Below are 20,943 nucleotides of genomic sequence, written 5' to 3'. Positions count from 1 at the left end.
GAACTACGACTCGTTCGGTGATTCCACAAACGAATCATCTCAACCAAGAGCGAAGCAAATGCACCGCTCGGTGATTCCACAGACGAATCACCTCTACCTAGAGCGGACCTACGACTTGTTCGGTGATTCCACAGACGAATCAGCTCTACCCAGAGCGGAACGACGACTTACTCGGTGACATTACAAACGAATCTACTTCGACCACAAAGCTCCTTTGTAGAAGAAGACAATCACCCGTAATCGCATTCGGTCCAACTGTTCCTATCACTACTTAACTTCCTGACTTATAAAACCCCTTCGCACCTGCAAAGAGCTGCTCGGGGCTTGGGGAACTTAATGTACTATACCCGGGTAGCCAACCGTTCGAGGGGAAGGTCATTAGCACCAACCGGTAATCTAGTGATCGCGAGCCAAGTAAGATGGATGTCATTAATGGCCAGTTAATATATTTTATGACCATATCAAAGGCAAATATATGGTATTTATGGGTGATTGACAGATTATATTGCACAAATATATTGTATTAATGAATAATTAATATAATTAATGGGATGAACAATTATGAGGCCAATAAATACAATTATATTGTATTAATGAATAAAAAATATAATTAATGGGCTGGACAATTATGAGGCCAATAAATACAATATTAATGTTCAAGTAAAATGATCTGATTCCGAATTACTATCAGAATAGACAAGGGCAGTTTTTTCTGACATGAGCGTCGGAGTATTTTCTGCAAAACCACCCCTGGCCGAGAGGACAACTTAAACATTTGACGAACAGATTGGTATAGTGAAGGTCATATCTGCAGGCAGAAGAGGCTAGGATTGAAGACGAACAACCTCATACCCCAATTAAACCGAAACAACTATGTATTAGATTAATCTTTGTTGAATATACTATAAGGTAGTGTATTAATAATAAAAAAAACATGAGTTAAACCCAAAATACAAATAAGAAATAATAACAAACTAACTAGAAATAAAAGATAAAGATAAAATATCTATTTAAAATATATAAGAATCTAATATATTTAACAAATGCCTGAATTGGTTAGTAATTAATTATAAACCAATTTACACACTAATTTCTTTATGATAGAAAAATCGAATAAATAAAACATATTCACAATTCAATTTTAATTTTTTTATTGACAGACTACTTTATATACTAATAATATTTAGTTTAAAAATTGTTATTTAGAACCGTCATTGTAATAACTAATTATATTTTAAACCTATTTTTTTTTATGATTGTTATTGTTGTTTGTAGGTTATAACCCAGTGACTTTATTAAGTTACTTTTCGGTTTTATACATATCATTAATGTTTTAAATTGATTTTCCAGTTTTCTCTGCACGTAACGAATTAAAGTCAAGTTGTCCCTCCTGCTATATATATTGCAATGCTCCTTTTATTCCACAAAACAATTAAATAAAAAACATTGAGAATGGCTAGACCAACCAGAAGTCTTCTATTTCTTGCTGCCATCATTTTATTATCAGGTATACTCAATATTTATGATATAATAGGAAGTGAAAAGGTTTTGTTCTATGCTTTGATGTTCAGAATACGTTAATGAATGGAATTAGGGTTAAAATTAAATATGTCAAATAATTTTTATTTTTAAACGAATAATTACTCTATTTTATTTCATCTAAAATTTGATTCGATTCAATTTAAGAAATAATATTTTTGAATACTACTAATTTTTATCTATGGATATCGCAACAAGTAATATTTAAAAAAAATAAAAAACTTAATATATATATCTAAGAGGAAAAGTTTTGGATTTGTTGATATTAATAAAAAGTATTTACAATTATTTTACTAATTTTTATTAAAACCTAATTGGGTATAAGTTTTATTTTCATAATCATACCTTTATCCATAATATCTTGATTGATAAGTAGATTTTATTTACCTCTCATTATCTAATCTAATATATATATATATATATATATATATATATATATATATATATATATATATATATATATATATATATATATATATATATATATATATATATATATATATATATATATATATATATATATATATATTTCATTTTATTTTGATTCCTTAAAACGAGCAGAAAATATGTTATTAAAAGTAAATACAGAAACAAGTTATTTACGGAATAATGATTATGATTATAATTAATCTTAAATTTTATTAAAGATATATTCCATCTTATTATGATTTAAGTTATTCATTAAAAAAATCTGTTGATGATACATTATCTCTAGGGTTTAAACAATACGTTTAATATATATATTGACCATTTAAGATTCAGATAATACAAGGTTAATTTATCTTAAGGTAATGATGCATGTTCAAGTTAAAAAGTGTTGTTCCGTTAATCATGTATATGTATGTGAGAGGAGTTGATTTATGACGTTATAAATGATTATGGTACACATTGTGTTCCTTATGAAGTTATATCATTGGTGTGTGAACATAGTTGAAGCAGAATCAAGGTACGAGAAAACGATGAAAGAGAGTAAAGTGATGGATTTAACTGAATTGATGGACATAAAAGATACAGAAACGGATGTGTTTTGCTGCTATGACAATCGGGTACGAAGTTGCAAGCCCGGAACATCGGACGAGAGTCATTGTAATTCCCTTTGCCTAAAACATCCCTGTGAAAAAGGTGGTCGTTGCAAAGTCTTTGGTCATAAACACCCAAGAGAAGTTTGCCATTGTTTCTGCTAAATGTATGCAACAAATAAGATAATTGCTTCCTGTCCGTATACAAATAAGATGATGAAGATTCAAAATCTTAAATATACTATATGGAATTCTGTGAATAATAATTTGCTTATGAAAGTCTTATGTTTCATTTTGATATAGAATTTCGTAACTTTCAAGATTCACCGTAAAATAATAAGGTACAAAAATTCATTCGTAACTTTCGTAAATTTATGGTAATTCATTGGTTAACATGTTAGTTAACTGTATTTTATAATACCCAAAATTTCTATAATATTGTAATAAATTTCATAAATATAATACTGTAAAAAAATAATGTATTCAATTCAGAAAGAAAGTCTTGAAGGTATCCTTAATAGATTTATTAATACTAGTAGTACTTGTAACATCCCAAAATATAGTAATAAACCATATAATAGTAGTCACAAAAATAATAAAATAGAACAGTTAAAGACAAGAAGATAAAGTATAAACTTTACAGTCATCCAAAATAACCGTAGAATTTAAAACTTTATATACATAAGAGTATTACAAAACTATAAACCAAAATAACAATCTAACTAAACTAAGCAATAGCATCTTCGCCCTCCAAAGCCTGCTCTAGAGGCACCTCGTCTCTCTCTGCTCACATCCATAGGATGATCATTGCGCAGAAAGAACACCAAACATACAAGATACAAACACAAGCAGAAGGGTAAGCTAGATATAAAAGAAAACATATAAACTAATAGCACATAACATACACAAGATAAATCAAGCAAAGTAACTAAGTAAAACATCCTAGCATGTTATATTCTAGACTTGACTTGTCCGGACTTAGAATGATTGTCGAGCTATGGCGGGTCATGCACTCATGGTGGCCTCTACTTCTTTACAAAGCCCTTGCCAATAGGTTTCACCCTACCACACTCACGAGGTTAGTCTGTACCACACCTTGGAGCATACTGGAAGCCTCCAAGACTAAGACCTCCTGCTACTCCTCACGAGGTGTTCAATCCTCTCTACTTGAGAATGAAAGACCATTGGAGTTTCAGGATAACCCCAATACTGAGCTCCTGCATTCATTCTAAACAACCTGGAATCTCACCACGAGATTCTACATTGAAACTTACATTCACCACTTTTGAATCACATACTTTTACTTGTAAATTTACTCATAATAATAATCAATTATATATTATTATACGCCCTCAAACATACTTCACAATGTATACAACAATTAACTTAATTCAACTCAAGACAAAGAAATAAAGAGTAGACTAACTCAAACCTGTCGCTTCGCGCACCCTATTCGCAAGGCGAACCCAAGAGTTTCTCGTACAACGACTTATCTTGCTGTGCGAATTAACTCGCAAAGGTACCAGACCTCAATCCCTCGCATAGCGCTCCCAGGTCGCTATGCGAAAACCCAGACAGAGACCAAACCCCCCAAACACTCGTTGTGCGCCCCTTTTCGCTATTCAAATTAATTTTGCAGTGACCACAGACCACCTCTAGTCGCTCAGCTAAATGATTCGTTGTGCGAATCATCAAACATAGAGCAAACCCCCTAGCCATTCGCATAATGTACCCTATCGCTGTGCCAATTGCCCAAATATAGAGAAGCTCGCAAAGGCCACTCGCTGTGCGAATACATTCGCACAACAAGTCTGCATAATTCTGCAGCACGAATTCTACAGAATTAAGCAACCCAACCCAAGTTTACCAATTCTAATTATTTTTCCCAACTTCTAACACTCCTAAATTGTATTGTATACCTAATTAGACTTGACTAAACGTTCCTAAACCTTCTTAACATCAATCTAAAGTGTTTATGGATCAATTTCTACTCCAAATCATCAAATTCCTCAACTTAGAGACTCAAATCACAATCTACCACTTTGAACATGCTTTTGGACCACTTTGATGACTCAAACAAGTCACATTTGACTTACATAAATTGTCCCAACAAACCAATTGAGCCCTTAACTCCTAGTTCTCCTTTTTACTACCTCTCTTCCTCCAAGTTGACTTAAAACAAACATAAACTACTCTAAACCACAACAAGATGACTCAATTCACAACCAATTCATATTATCACAAATTTCTAACTTCTAACACAACCAATTACACATTAAACATCATTCAATCAAGTCAAATTTCATAGTTCAACGATTGACACACCATAATCATTCAAAATACATCTCAATAAAGGATTGTACTTTACTCTAAACGATGTTTCTACGTTGGATGATATTCTTTTCGTAAGCTATCCTCTTGATTCTTTCTTTGAATCTTCTTCTCTTTAAAGGATTTTCAAAAGATATATGTTAGACTGAGCTCTTGCCTTGAATCTTGTGTCTTCTCTGTCTTGTCGTGTGAAGCATTTGTTGGTTAAAGTTAATTTGTCAAGTAGGCTTGCTTTTTTTAGTACTTTGATTGAAGTATTTTGTGCTATTTTTTTGGCACGACTTCTGTTGGGGTGACCATTCTATGAATGTCTTCTTTGTCTCTAACATCCACTTCTAATATATTTCTAATAGAGTAAGTGGATGCGTGTGGTAGGTTATCTAGATAAAATATAGTAGATGTACATGCAACAAGTATGTCTTTTCTCGTTGTTTTTGAACGTTAAGCATTTAATGACATTTAATGTTTGCTCATAAAAACAAAGTGTTTTTTCACATTTTCTACAGTTGAGGTAGCGTTTATCATTTAAGTTTTTCTCTTAAGATACCAAGCGTTGAATAAGAACTTCATTGGACGAAGTGAGGGGTTTAGCTCATGGTATCATCTAGTCTGTTTCTAAAAGCTTTTTGAGATTTTGCTTTCTTTAGCTAGAACGTTTAACAAGTTTTGGTTTCTACATGTTTTTGGATTTTTTCTTGAGACACTTCAGGATTTTACCAAAAATATTGTTCTGACACTTCAACGTCCTTTTGAGAGCATAACTGATTACCGTTTAGTACCGTATAGCTTACATGTTTAGTATACTCTCATAAATGCTTTGACTTGTAAGACGTTTGGTGTTGCCATTGTATGCCTTAACTTTCTTTGTTTTATCTTTCGTTTGTTCTTAAGTGTTTTCCTAAGGCTTTTCCTATGTTACTAGATAATTAGGGATTTTGAGCCGAACACTTATGTTTTTGCTTATCCTATTATTCTAGTTATAACATCTTTAGATTCTCATATCATTTAATGTTATTTGGTTAAACTTCAAAACACATTATAGCATTTAGAGATATAAGTCTTATAGACGATTTTGTCTTAACATGTTAGATATGAGATGAAATAAAAATTTTCATAAAAGTTAAGTGATTAAAAGCAAGTTTAATCCAAAAGTTAAATATTTTAAGGTTAAAAAAAAAAACAACAACAAATTTTCATACATATACATACTTTGACACTGTAACTAGTGAAAAAGTGTTATTTATGTTTTAGATTTAATGTTTGAAGCTCCTAGATGCTGACACGTCTATCTCTTTTCTCCCCCTTATTTGATAAACATCAAAAGGGAAGGAGAGAATGTGACACCTCTTTAAACTTTGATTCTTTACTAAACTGAGACTTATATGTTCGTGAAGTTTTTAGAGATGTCACAGTGTCGTTTTATGCTTCGATTTCGTAAAAACGAATACGTATTAGATGCATTAAAAACCTAATTATGAACTAATAATTAAAATTTAATTAAGAATAAACAAATATTGAATGAAAGAACAAAGGACAAAATTGAATATTTATGATATTTCTTCCATATTTAAACCTTACTATCTAATTTAAATAACGAATAATTTTTCCTACATTGCAATAACATCTTAATAAATATATAAACATTAATTTCAAATTTTTGTTTTATTATAATTATTAATGATCTTAAGTATGCATGAGGCACTATAGTGAAGTTTCCCCACCTATTTATATCTCCTACCATCCTAGTTTTAGTCCATATACCAACAATAACCATATAATTTAAAAATGGCAATACCAGCCAGAAGAGTTCTACCACTCTACGCTGCCATTCTCGTCGTCCTCTCACTAATATTTGGTAAACTCAATTTCATGATCATAAAAGCTAAACAAGTTTCATTGTGATTACTGGTGGCTGCTCTGCACAGTGGAATTTCCATTCCATCGAATTTATGTAACCAAAGCCTATATGCATGCATGTTTAAATTAAAGTTGGTTCTTGGAAATCATGCATATCTGCAAGTTGGGTTTACCCACTTGCATTAATTTTCTCACACTGTAAACCATATTTTTTGTATAGTAATGTCTTACAATTGAAAAAAGAAAAGTCTTTTTTATGGTGTTATATATTATACATGTTCCTTATTATGAAGTTAATTATAATATTGGATAATTGTTGTGTGAAAATAGTTGGAGCAGAATCAAGGTACGCGAATGGTGTGATGGATTTAGCTGAATTGATGAACACAAAAGATACAGAAACAGATGTGTTATGCTGCACTGAGAACCACATAGGCAATTGCAATCCAGGAACACCGGACGACGGACATTGTAATGACCTTTGCATGACGCCCTGCGGAAAAGGTGGTCATTGCACGCCAAAACATCTTTGCCATTGTTTCTGCTGAATGTTACACCATGATAATTGCTTCATGGATTACACAAACTAGACCAATGTATTTCTGTTTAAATGAAACAATGGAGCATCAATAATCTCTATTTATATTTCTAATAATAAAAATTGGTTGAACTGCTTTTTAAGTAGTATTACTACTCTCTTGTACAGTCCTTTCTTATACGGAGAAAAAAAATATATTAAAATATGGAAAACGTCGTTTATTTTGAAATTAAAAATATTAAATAGGTTTAATATGAAAGTGATATTAGTTTAAAGAAAACTAAAATTAAATAGTTTTTTAATGGAACTGATATATTTTATTTGTAAGGAGGGACGCGACCATCAATAACTAGTTACTAATATATTTTCTTACTGTCAAATTATTTTAAATTATGTTTCTATCTACAATTGTTTAGATTTTAAGACTTCAAGACCTGTTTGATTTTAGTCTCAAGTGAGAAATCAAAACATATCATTTTTCTAAAAAAAAAAACTTTTTATGGAATCTAATGTTAACATTTAAGCAGAGTGGAAGAAAAAAAATAAAAATTGTGCTCTTAACTGAGATCTCGTAAACGTAGATTTTGAGACAGGTGATAAAATATAAAAGAATTACAAAATCTTGATGCGTATTTTTAAGGACTATAGAATGTTTGAATAAAAAAAAATAAGTATGAGAGTGTGTATTTTTTAATTAAGTATTATGTATATTTATAAAATTTTAAAAAATAATATGTATTTATAGTATATATAATAATTAACAAGATAATAGCAATAATTAAAAAATAATAACATTTGACAAAAGAAAAATATGTAATATTACAAGTAAATATGTAATTTGTTTTAGTATTTCCAATTATTCAACTATAATGTATAATGTAAATATGACTCAATCAAATCATATTATATATTAAAGATATTAAAATTCATTTTTTTATTATTATAAAGAAAATGTTTTCATATTTACATACTGGAAACATATTTTACCTTAAATATATATCAGCTATTTGACAATTTGAAGGAAACACAGTTTTTTCGTATGTCAGAAATTTGATGGCTACAAATTTTTCTAAGACCATTAGTAAGATTTGAAGACTTTAGTAACTGAAAATTAATTATTAAATGTTTTAACGTCGAATTAGTAAGTGATTTAGGACAAACTTAATAACTACACGTTAATAAACCATAGTAAATGCTATTAAATTTACTATTAAATATGACAATTATAACAGTTTTATTGATGAAAGTTACATCTATATGTTGTTTACACCATTTGTATGCTCTTTAATGCAATATTAGGTACTTAATTAAGTTGTATTACATACTTTTAATGCTTTGGCTTTTACTATAATGAAATATTGTGAAAGTAAATGACTATATGATAGAAGTCTATCACATAAGATGTCACATCATACAATTCGCTATCCTATTTATGTTCTTTTTAATATACATAAGCTAATTAGCTTTCAAAAGTCGGTGAAGGGTAAGATGATTTTAAAATTGTTGAACTTTTCACTAACTTTCCAAGTTTAGCAAGTTCTTCATTAAATTTCAAAAGTTGATTAAGGATTCAATAAATTTCAAAAGCTGACACACCCTCAATCGAGATTCGAAAGTAGGCGATCTTTTAACTGGTTTTCAAAACCCAATTAAGGGTGTGAGAGATTCGAAAATTAGACCCTTCACTAGTAAAAAATCGCATTTTTAACTCGCACATTACGCTTTGATTTTTCTGGAATCGAAGCGTATCAAAACGCGGTGGTAGTCTCTTAATTTTTAAAATAGTATATACCTCGGTTGTTAAGCAACCGGTGTCCAAAGAGAATACTGACTCGATTGTCAAAGTGAACCAAGGCATAAACCTCACGTGGCAAAGATACTACCTCGGTTGGCAGATGGGTCGAGGCATATGGGCTTGGACGGTAGGAAACTTAGCCTTAAAACAAAGAAAACCTAGTATTTGGGAGGAAACTTTTCCCAAAAACCTAGCACCTCTCCTCTTCTCCTTTTTCTCTACGATGTGCGATGGCGGTTAGAGCGCGCGACGGTGCAACGAGAGAGGCGCGACGGTGCGGCGAGAGAGCAGCGACGGTGCTGCTACGGCATAAACTCTTTTCTTAAGGAGCGGCGAGGACGCAGCGGCGGCGTGGTGGCGGTTAGTCGCTCTCTACGCACTCTCGCATGCTAGTTTCTCTTTACAGAGTGCATTTCCTCATCGCCAACCTCCATCACAAACCTCTCCTCCGCACTGTAAGTCTAGTTTCCTTCACAGATCCAACATTCTTCTTCCATATTTTCCCTTTCTTCAACCTTAGCGACCTTAAAACCCCTTTTCTACCGATTAAACTTGTTTCCCTCTGTTCATTCCTCTTTTCCACCGTTTAAAACCTTGGTTCCACCGATTAATCGGTCAAGATAGTGTCTCTGCAGGTGGATGGCGAAATGGATTTGGGGGTTATGCTTCTTAGTTTGCTATGGGGCTTCTGATTGCTCACTGGGAAAGAAGAGAAAGAAAGAAAGGGAGCACCTTGATGGAGTGGTTGAAGCGTCCCCGGTAGACATTGCTCCAATCTCTACAGGACTTCAACCTCAGCTGCTCGGAGAAGTTGTCGGTAGCCAACAGGATCTCCTCCGTCGTATACTCCCGGAAGGTGCAGCGCGTGTCGGCGTGCCTAGCCGCCGCTCCTCGATCTCCCTCACCATCTCCGTTCTCTCCCCTACCTCTCGAGCTGCGTCTCCACCCGCGTCTTGGCCAGTGTCCATATTTGAAGCCTTTTGGAGAGCTTCGATCGCACCTCCGTCAGGGGCTTCTGATTGGGGTTGAAAATTTGGGTTGTTAGTGCAGGTTGAAGTTTGGGTGCCACTGGTTCGTGATAATCAAGCCATATATTGTTTTGTCTCAAAATTGTGTTTCTGTCTATTTTCTTCCTTCTGTCATTCATATCTTCCTTCCTTCTTTTTTCCAGCACAATCATAGGTTATGTTTATATGTACTTTATTTGTTAAATTTGTGGCTTCATACTTTTCATTGAATAGTGAGAACTCAGCAACAAGTTTCATATGTGGATTGTTTTCCTTTTCAGTATGTTATCTTTATATTTTAGTTGCCAATGGTAACTAGCTTCTTTCTTGCTAGTTTTGATCAAGAATTCTAGACTTGGTTGAGATTAAAAAGAGAAGGAAAAGCGAAAGCAAAAGAGCATAGAAAAACAGAACATAACGAAGAAACGATCTCGGTTGAGATTAAAAAAATTAAAAACACTTTACCGCCTCGGTTGTTTAGAACCGAGGCATAATCTGAATCCTTTTGAGTCGGTTCAAAATCGAGGCAAGAAGCCTACCCTTTTTGCCTCGCCTGTATATGCCTCGGTTGCGAAACCGCTGTCTATAAGCGAAAGCAACCGCTATCTTTTCCCTTGACTGCACTAATGCTTAACCAACTTTCGAAATCTGATGATCTCTTAACTGGATTTCGAAATTCAATTAAGAGGTTGAACGGTTTTCAAAAGTCGTCACACCCTTAATCGGCTTTCGAAACGTGGTTAAGTCTTCTACAATTTCCCAAATTCTTTTGAGTTTAACGGATTTCAAAATTTGTTTCCTCTATAATTTTTTTAAAAAATTTACTTATTTTATTTGCATTTTTTATTTATTATCTAACTTTTATTATGTTACAATTTTATTATTACTTTTAATATTATTATTAGTATTTAGGGAGGTATATTGAGTGATAAACATGTTTGTTATCTAGGTGGTAATTAATATTTTAAGATGGATAATTATACAATTAAGTCAATGGATTCACAAATAAATTTGAGTTTCGTATCTGAATTTTCTTCTTTCATAAATGAAGTGGCGGAGGAGGATTATACAAATAATTTTACAACCGATAAAATATTTCCATAATGCGATGAGTTAATTGAATGGGCTCGAAGGATTGCGTTTGATCTTGTATTTGTTGTGGTTACTATAAGATCTAACACAACAACTTGTGAACCTAGAAGAAGGACATTTGTATTGTTAGGTTTTGAAAGAAGTGGGCAATACAGGAAATACAAAGTTGATGTTCAACCGAGTGTACTGACACAAGAAAATGTTAGTGTCCCTTTAAGTTGTGAGCCAAACCTTATTCTAGGGAGAGGGTTGCGTGTTAGTGGTAATCTACGGATATCACAACCATGAATTGGCTAAGACTTTAGTTGGTCATCTTTTTGCTGATAGGTTAAATGTTACTGAAACAGTCTTTGTTAAAACAAAATCATCTATATGCCTAAATGTTCTCATGTTTTGAACTTTAACTAAATAATATTAACCGAAAAATTAATCTGAAAACAACATAGGATGAAAACAAAAGTCTTAGAACCAAAATCCCCAACATAGAAAACCATAGAAAAACACTTATGATTTTACAAAACAAAAAAAACTAAGTCAAAACACTCAAACGTAATGCTAAACGATTATCAAGTCAAAAATGTCTACGAGACTTGAAGTTAAACGCGTAAAGCTTATGATACCTAAAGGGTATTCAATTTAGCTCTCGAGAAAACAAAACATGTCAAGATGATGTCATTTACAAAATACACTAAAAGACTAAAACTTAAAACAACAGAGAAAACACAAACAAAGTTAAATGTTGTCTGTCTGAAAAGGAAAAATCACAAGAAGCGTTTACTCTGTCTAAACGAAACGATGAGCTAAAACATTATGTTGAGATTGTTGATAGGGGGAACACAGGATTAGAATAACCCACAATCTCAGTGATATTTGTGTTTTTGATGATGACAACACATAATGAATAATAACACATGTTATATTGTGTTACACATGTTATGTTGTCTTATATTGTGTTATACAAGCTATATGCTTATACTTATGCTTACTGTGTTATATTTGTACAAGCATATTGTGTTGTCTTGATCATTGCATACTACTGTTTTTGATATCTGATTTTATCTGTGTATGCAAAATATGAAGTTTTGGAAATGAAAAAACACAAGCACCTAGCTTTGGCTATTTGAGTTTTAAAGTATGGCAAAACAACAAGTTTTAAGTCAATTACATTATTGGTTAAATCGATTAAAACTCGTGTGTTTGCACAATTATTTTTCAAGAGTGTTGTGATGTATTTCAAGAAGAAAGGTTTTCAAAAATATTCTAAGTGCTTCTACTTAATCGATTGTATGCAACTTGTATTCAATTAAGTTGGTTATTGTAATGAAAACTGGTTAAATGCTTAAAATAACTGTCACAACGGTCATATTTTTAAATAACAGTCACTAGTTTACAATTTCTTGTCTTCCTAGCAATTATTCATTCATTACATTCGCATAGAAGCTTAAAGGCAACCAACCCTCATATCCCTATGTCTAAACAATACTACTTTTGGGAGAGATTCCCCAGATCTAGATTTCCCCATATGTGTCCATATCGACAAAATCAATAATCATGCAATTGAATAAGTTAAACAAAGCATGCATAGAGCAAAGAGAAAAAACCCTAACAATTAATGAAGTAAAGAATATATAATCAAGAATCAATTCAATACATGAGAGTTTAAAAAGGTTACATCTTTCCCAACAACAATAAGGTTTAGCTCTCCATTATCATGGAGAAACTAGATGAACAATGGAATGAAAGAATGGAAGAGATAGAAAAAATCTAGAGATAAGAGAAGAGCTGCCACAAGGGTGAAAAATGTGTTTTTGTGCTTAAACCATCAAAAGATACAAAATTGTGTATAATAAAGCATGAAAGTATTTTAGGATAAAAACACATTATATGTCTCATAACACATATGTGTGCTTACTCTATGATTGTTCGGAATGTATATTATTTTTGTAAGGATTTGTTTATATCAAAAGACAAAAGACAATACAAGATCTCTCGATCAAAGAGCTAAAAGTTATTTTTTGTTTATAAAATCTTTAAACAAATCAATTATGAAAGAACTGTCACTCTCGTGCCACACTACAACTTTAGTTTATTTAAAAAAATACACATTTATTGGGATATTTTGAAAATGAAGAAAAACATTTATTGTTACATGAAGTAAGTGCACTAAATGCGTCCATTACATACTATCAAGCTCATCAAACAAAAGAAAAAGGGATTCAAAAGAGTTGAAGTTACTCAATGGTCATAAATAAGGGATACTTTCTTCTGGAGACAATATAAAACCTTTCAAGAAAAAAAAGAAAACGAGAGAAACAATGCGACTATTACCGGAACGTTGCAAAATTTTCTAAGCCATAAGAAGCTTCAATGGATAATACTACTAGTATTCAATTCAACGAGCTAGAAGGGAGAGTGATTCGATTTCTCACACTTTAACAAACCAATTAGTTATTACTTGAAAGTGATTGTTGTTCAAAGAATACTTATATAAGTATAATTAAAACTAATTGCCAACGATACCTATACAAAATGACAAACAAATAGTATATAATTAGCATAATTTAAAAATTAAATGCATGCTAGAAAACTAACTCTTCAACATATGGAGCCTTGTAAAAATGGCATTGAGTCGCTCATCCATGTTTGTAGATATTGTTAGATTTGAACATTTGTGTTCCTAGACTTTTTGGATCGATTGAGGCTCACCAATATATTTTAAAATTTTGTTGTTTCATGTCCATGTACCCTAATACAATGAATTATAAGTACAATTTCAATAGTATAATGGAGACATGGAGCACCTACTTTAATGACACACTTGGATCACAAAAGAAAAAGAATACAATTGAAAGAAATATCCCACCATGACAAAAGAACTACGCCAACCGATACAAACTACCAAAACGACCTCCAACACCTCTACGAAAGAAATGTAGAAACAAAGTTGCCTAGAAAACAAAAAAAGACTGGTTTGCAACACCCGAAGGAAAATGAATTGCAGAGCTCTAGTGTGAGTAGGTTTTGTTAATCCTACTTAAAATGTTAAATGTAATACATATCTTTGAACTAGTGTACAAATGGTTATTTATCAGAATCAATTATAAGAATTTTTTCGATGTCACTTTTGACTTACACAAGTTCACAAAAATCACTTCTATAAATTGATTAATCTTCCTTTGATCAAGCACGAATACACAATGTAACTTCTTAGTAAAGACACAAAGTTACTTCTGACTATACAAAAGTAAGTTGTTTAAGATAAAGAAATCTCTCTACAAGAGGATGCACAATTGAGCATTCTTTGAAATAAGAGATTAAAATCACAATAGTGAAAGATTTACAAATATAACACACTTTAATAATTTATGAAATGAGCTTTTGCTACAAGAAAAACAATAAATAGTGACCAAAAACTCAATCACTAAATGACTAAAATCGGTTACTAATAAAAACAATGACTAATTTAGTGACCGAATAAATTGGTCACTATCTTGTTCGTCACTCATTTACAGTGATCAAATTAGTGATCGAATTTGTGAATGAATTTATACTACAAATAGTGATAGAATTAATAACCAATTTTAAAATCTTGATTTTGAAATAAAATTGTCAATGATTTTTCTATTTCAATTTTCAATTTATTTTTTAAAATAATATAAACCCAATAAATGTTGCACAATTTCATCATAGTGAGACTAATTTCACATAAATATTTTTCAAAATAATACAATCATCCAAAAAAGTTCATAATATTGTTACATAAATGGGGTTCAATATAAACAATAAAATAATAATAAGCTAAAATCTAGGTAAGGAGAATAAATTGAAGTCATATTTGAGAAGGTTGAAAGTTAGCTGTTAAAATGATATTTGGTTACAAACTCAGAACAAACTAAGTTTTCTCACTAATGAAGTATATGGATAACCTAGGTATCAATCCTCGGACTCGATACAATTAAGTTTAAAGTATAGAATTAGATCTTATTTTTATTCTATTTACTAACAGGTGGCGAAAATGAAATTAAATTGAAATTTAAAAGGAAAAGAATCAAAATAAAAACAAAATCCATTAAAAGAAAAGAAGAAAGTAAGTACAGAGAACCTAAGCTAAAATAATATAAAAAAATATAGAATCTATTTATACCTAAAATATATACTAAAACTAATTGTATTATGATTGACTATGTGACTTGAATCTGAAAACAAAAGTTTATGTATTCTAAAAGCAATGAAAAAGGAATTTCAGTAACGCGAGATCCTAAACTAAAGGAAAGATAATCATCATTTCGGAATTGGAACTAAGAAACAAAACTAAAATATTGAAAGTAGAAAACAAAAGAAATTGAATCAACTCAACACGAAAATACCTCATCTAAACTCATTACAACATTCAGCAAAATGTGAAAAACACATGACTAAACTAAATGCATAGACAAAATTGAATTCACAAGTAAATGCACGTTGATGTGAATAAAAGAGTGCTTAGAGTTCTCATGAAGACATCCTGATAATGTGAATCCCAATCCAGGGTATTCTAGTTCATATTTCAGAACTTTGTATTAACTTTTTCCACTCATTTGTCCAACCAATGTTCATTTTCACAAGAAATGAAAATATAACACCGAAATTGGACTTATTCTGACAATTATGAAGCTTAACATCTCTCAAGATGACCTCTTGAAAATCTAGGCCTACCTCGAGGTCCTGTTACATCCAAACAAATGTAGAATTGTGGATGTTTTCCTTCAAAATTGTCAAACACAGTTCAATTACAACATTCAATGACACATATGAGAAACCAAAATAAATCTGATGAATCTTTATTTATTGAACTCCTGTCCAACTCGAGAAGACATCTCGATAATGTACGCCCACCTCGGGGTCGTTTAAATCCAAAAAGGAATTATAAATGTGCAGATATACGAGTTCAATTAGTTTTCAATGAAAACAACACAAGAAACACATAAACATTGAAGAAGAACAATCAAAACAACAGAATCATAAAGCACACAAAAAAACACATCAAAGAAAAAGAACATTTTATTAACAAGAAACGATAATTACAATAGAGAATACCGAACAAACGCACAATCGGAGCTATCACGGGCTGTCACCACCGTGAGTGTGCGATCCAAATGCTTAAAAAAATGAAAATCCTACTCTGTAGAAAGCGTAAACTCTAATCTACAGAGCGTAAAACTGTATCTGAAAAGTGTGTGTAAAGTGTCTATATACATTGCATAAACCCCTTTATATAGGGTTTGAAGAAGTAGAGGAAAGAAAAAGGGAAGGAAAAAGGGAACGGGGAACCTTCGACGCTTCGCTCTTTTCTTCAATCGGACGGTCTCCGCTCTTCATTGCACTGCTTTCATCTTTGCCATCTGATCAACTCTAGCTTCTCACCGATTCAGCCTCGGTCACATGCTTCTTCTTCGGTCCAGATCATCTTCTTCGGGCAAGATGCGCTCCTCTCTTCAGCTCTTCCCAAGCCATAGCTCGCCCTAGCTCGAGAGAATGTTTCCTCTTGCTAAATGAAGCCCACGAGCAAGGAACCCCTAAGGCTGTAGCTTGGCTTCCACTTCTTACAAAAATGCACCGCATCACTAAAGTTGGAGACCCAAAAGCCGGTCCAATGCAAGGTACAGCGCATCCAAATCTTACGGCTCAATCTACTGCTCACAGTTTCAACCCAGCAGAGAAAACAAATGCAATTCGATCAGCCCAATTTTTCAGTGTAGAGGCCCAATCTTGGAATTTCAATTCAACTATGAAAAAAAAAAAACAATTACCAATTAAAGACAAAGACAACATTTAAAAAAATTAAAAACCTATTTAAGCAAAATAAAGAAAATAATTTTTTTTATTAAAATATTTTCCAAAAGTACTAATTTCCTATTTATTAACATAGACTAAAAAAATACTCCTAAAAACCTATTTTTAACTAAAATTCTACAAATCTAAAGAATTAAAAGAAAAACCTAAAACTAGCCTAATTCTAAACCATTAGAAACAAAATACACTAACAAGAACATTTAGACATAGAAAAATAGGTAAATTTGGACAGTTATCATTAGCCTTCTCCATCAAGAGATGCGACCATTTTTTTTATTTTACTAAATTTCTCTCTTATTGTTGAACATTCTATCAGGAAAATCATCCTTCTCATTTTCAACTACCAACAACTTGTTTTTAATTATTCAATTTCCTCCTTAATGACCTACACAGATGAAGATGTAGAAGCATGATATGATTGTCTCCCATTCACTTTGGTTGACTCAAACCCAACCTATATACCTTGTCTTTGTTAATTTAAGCAATTTTACACCTAAGTTGTAATTCATTAGATGGAGATGCTCTTGTAGTAGATGTTGATTGGGATGCTTTTTCCCATGCATTGGTGAACTCTGCATATAAACATCAAAATAAAAATGGTAATACATTGATAATATTATATTTATTTGTGACTTAGATCAACAATGATGATCTCTAATCCATCCAAGTTTTGTCCTTCTTTTGTTGGTGTTTAGACAAAATAGCTCTGATGGTGTGGGAGATTTTCCATCGAACTTTGTCTAAGATAAAGTGAACAAAAATATTAACAGTTTGCTTGAGTCTGTTCACAAGTTTAAACAAAGTAATATTTAGTTATATAAACTTATCATTGTAGATAGTTAACAAGTACATATAAATATCAACCAATAAATCAATTGCATATGGAATGACCTATTTTTTGTAGCTACTTACATTTAAACAAAAATTATTTTATTCAAATAAACTCTCAACAAAATTTTAAGACAACTATGTTTTTGTTCATATGGTGCCAAATCAGGAGAAAATATTGTTGAAAAAAGAGAAGATGATGAAGATAAGGAAATTTTGATGATTATAAAAACAAGTCTAAGAACTCAAAATTCAAAAGATATTGGAAGACTTGTATTTTAGAAATTAATATTTTTTAATAAGTCATATAGAAACCAAATTTTATGTAGGACTTAGTTTAGAGAATCATAACGTAGACCTGCAAAAAGATCACTCATGAAAGCTTTTAATTTTCCAAATGACTTGTTTTCAGAAAAGACTCTATGACAATCAATTATTCATTTCTGGTAATCAATTATCACATCGAGAAAATGTTTTTAGAAAACTGATGGTAACCTCCTTAAGCTAGGTTGGGCCAAAGCTTAGAAGGATGCAAAGAGGTGGTCCCTATGATGGATATGGTTGCAGAAATGGGTGGTGAGGTGATAGGCTCACGAATTTTAATGATACGATGAAGATGGTGTGTAGTTTGAAGGTTCAAGGAGAGGTTAGGCCAACTCCATCAGGTAGGTGACTAGAAGGGCCTCTATGGTTGTTCTAGTCTTGATCAAGGAAGAATGAGGCTACAATTTGGCAACATAACATTACTAATTACCAAGATGGAATACAAGGGTGGAAACACCCCTATTTATAGGCCAAGGGTGTCTCCTTCTAACCCTAAAGGCATGATCTCCCACCTTTGCTCTCATTGGTAAAAAAAATGAGGCCTTTTAACCTCTCTAATGAGGGGAGGACATGTGGCCACTCACAAAACATAATCCTCTCCATTCCTAGGGTGTCATGTGGCCAACACTAAAAGAAAATCCTCTCCAATGGTAGAGAGACATGTGACCACTACCAAAAAGAAATCCTCTCCACTCCTAGGATGTCATGTGGCTTCCTTTTATAAAGTTAATCCTCTCCAATGGAAGTATGACACATGGCACACACTTTTCACTTGGTTTCAATATCTAACTTAAGAAAAATCTTATGCTACTTAGGCATTAATACACTAGTGCAAAAAAGGCTTTTAACGTCTGTTATTTAGGGCTTTCAACGTCTGATCGCACCGACGTCTTCTTGGGAGACGTCAATGTAGACGTCGGATATTACAAGTTATACGTCTATATAGACGTCAGACAGTACAGGTGAGACGTCTATATAAAGGTCGGATAGTACAGGTCAGACCTCTATATAGACGTCGGACAGTACAAGTCAGACGTCTATATAGACGTTTGACTGTGGGACGACCGACGTTTAATGTCCTGGAACAAATCTTGTCTCTGTGATCCATTAGACGTCTGCATGTGCATTGACAGACGTTAATAGACGTCGGACAGTGCCATAACAGACGTCTACTTGGTGTTTTTTTTAAATTATTTTATTTTTACAATAAAACGACACCTGAAAAACAAAAAATTGTCCCAGAACAGCATAATATAATATATGTTATGCGTTTCAAATTAACATAGTTCTAAAAAACAATCCAAAACCTAAACTATCAAAAATTAAAGTTAAACTAAATGTAAATGTTCAACAACAATAATAAATCTTCCTAGGTCCATCTTTGGAGAAGATAAGCTGCCCACTCTTATCTTATCTTCATAATTGCGTCCTCTGGTATAGGAGATGTACGCTTGAAGCGCTGCAAAATGAAGAAAGATTCATTATGTTTGCATATGTTCAAAGATGGGTTTAATTTTCAATGAATTGAAGGTAAGCATCATTACCTTAATCTAGTCATCTGTAATGGCAGCTCGAATGATGGTCTTAATCCAAGACATGACATAGTAGTCACATTCTCATGAATCTAGCTGCTTGTTACACTAAAATGACAAACTAAATAGTCAAAAATTTAGATCATTCAATAATATAGAAAATGAATTAGAACTATAAATGACTTACAACCTTTGGATATAGGATTTGAACTAGCTGACCTCAGGCTTTACCTACAACTCTATTTACATTGAAAACACAAGGTAATATTAATATAACTATATTTATCATAAAAATTGAAGGTCAACATGAATTTGAAACATATAAAAAGAAACACTTACCCTTGAAGCATGTTTTTCAAGTTAGTTTTCATCTTCCTATGTAGCGAACAAAACCATATAATTTTGCATTGTCTAGGAATGATGACCATCAGCTCCCAGTAGACCTATCATGAATCATAAATAGTTAGTAAACTAATTAAGTAAACCTTAATGAACTTTTACATAAAACAACCCATACCCATCAATGTATGGCACAAGGTATAAGTCTTTATTTGACTCAGTCATCCATGTTTGCAAATAATTTTGATTGGTCTCAATTGTGTTACCAAAAGGTTGGATGGTTTGAGGATCAAAAAGTCTGTACATGGAAGACCGACCTTGGTCCACAATGACTGTGTTCATGTACCTAAAACAAAAAAGTTAAGTTGTTAGAAACTAAGAATCTAAACATAATTAATATGGAAGACAAAATTAGCTATCTTACATGCACCACAGTTGAAGGATGGAAGACCATCAATAAATCACATTGGACCTCTTACTAGAGCCATGGCAAGGAAAAATCAAGAAGAAGAAGGATCACCTAACACTTTACTTCTATGGAAGGTTACTTATGAAAATCCTTCTTCTCTTGTCTATCACGAGCTTGTTTGAGCCTTCATATCACAGAACCTTTTTTGTTTAAATTTCATTTTGGTTTTTGGCTAAGTGACTTGGGAAAATGCTCTTAAAGCAATTCCAAGATCACATTTGAACATTTTAATAGTGTAATTTCGTTTCCTTAGTGTGGAAGTGTGTCAAGGGGCTCCAAGTGTCACTTTCACTTTCACTTAGTGTCGTCTAGCATTTACATTTTGCATCTTTATTGCTTTCTTTAAATTGCTTGTTGATCTTTTTGTTTTAAGTCTCCGTGGTATATAGCATTGCATAGCATCTAGATAAACCTTCTTTTGGCTTTTAGGAGCATTTCATT

General features: G+C 32.3%; 1 long non-coding RNA gene across 1 annotated transcript; it reads left to right on the top strand.

Moving 5' to 3' along the window:
- The first annotated feature begins 6,660 nt into the window (after positions 1 to 6,660).
- LOC148193618 (uncharacterized) lies at positions 6,661 to 7,436 on the top strand. The gene is made up of 2 exons (XR_015782071.1): positions 6,661 to 6,744; positions 7,077 to 7,436. It is a non-coding gene; the product is annotated as an uncharacterized LOC148193618 (long non-coding RNA).
- The last annotated feature ends 13,507 nt before the right edge of the window (positions 7,437 to 20,943 follow it).

Source organism: Vigna umbellata, chromosome 9 (assembly GCF_029865625.1).
Source record: "Vigna umbellata cultivar VRB3 chromosome 9, Vumbellata_1.0, whole genome shotgun sequence".
NCBI classification, from domain to species: Eukaryota; Viridiplantae; Streptophyta; class Magnoliopsida; order Fabales; family Fabaceae; genus Vigna; species Vigna umbellata.
The sequence above is the reverse complement of the archived record's forward strand: the minus strand, read 5'-3'. Positions and strand labels throughout refer to the sequence as shown.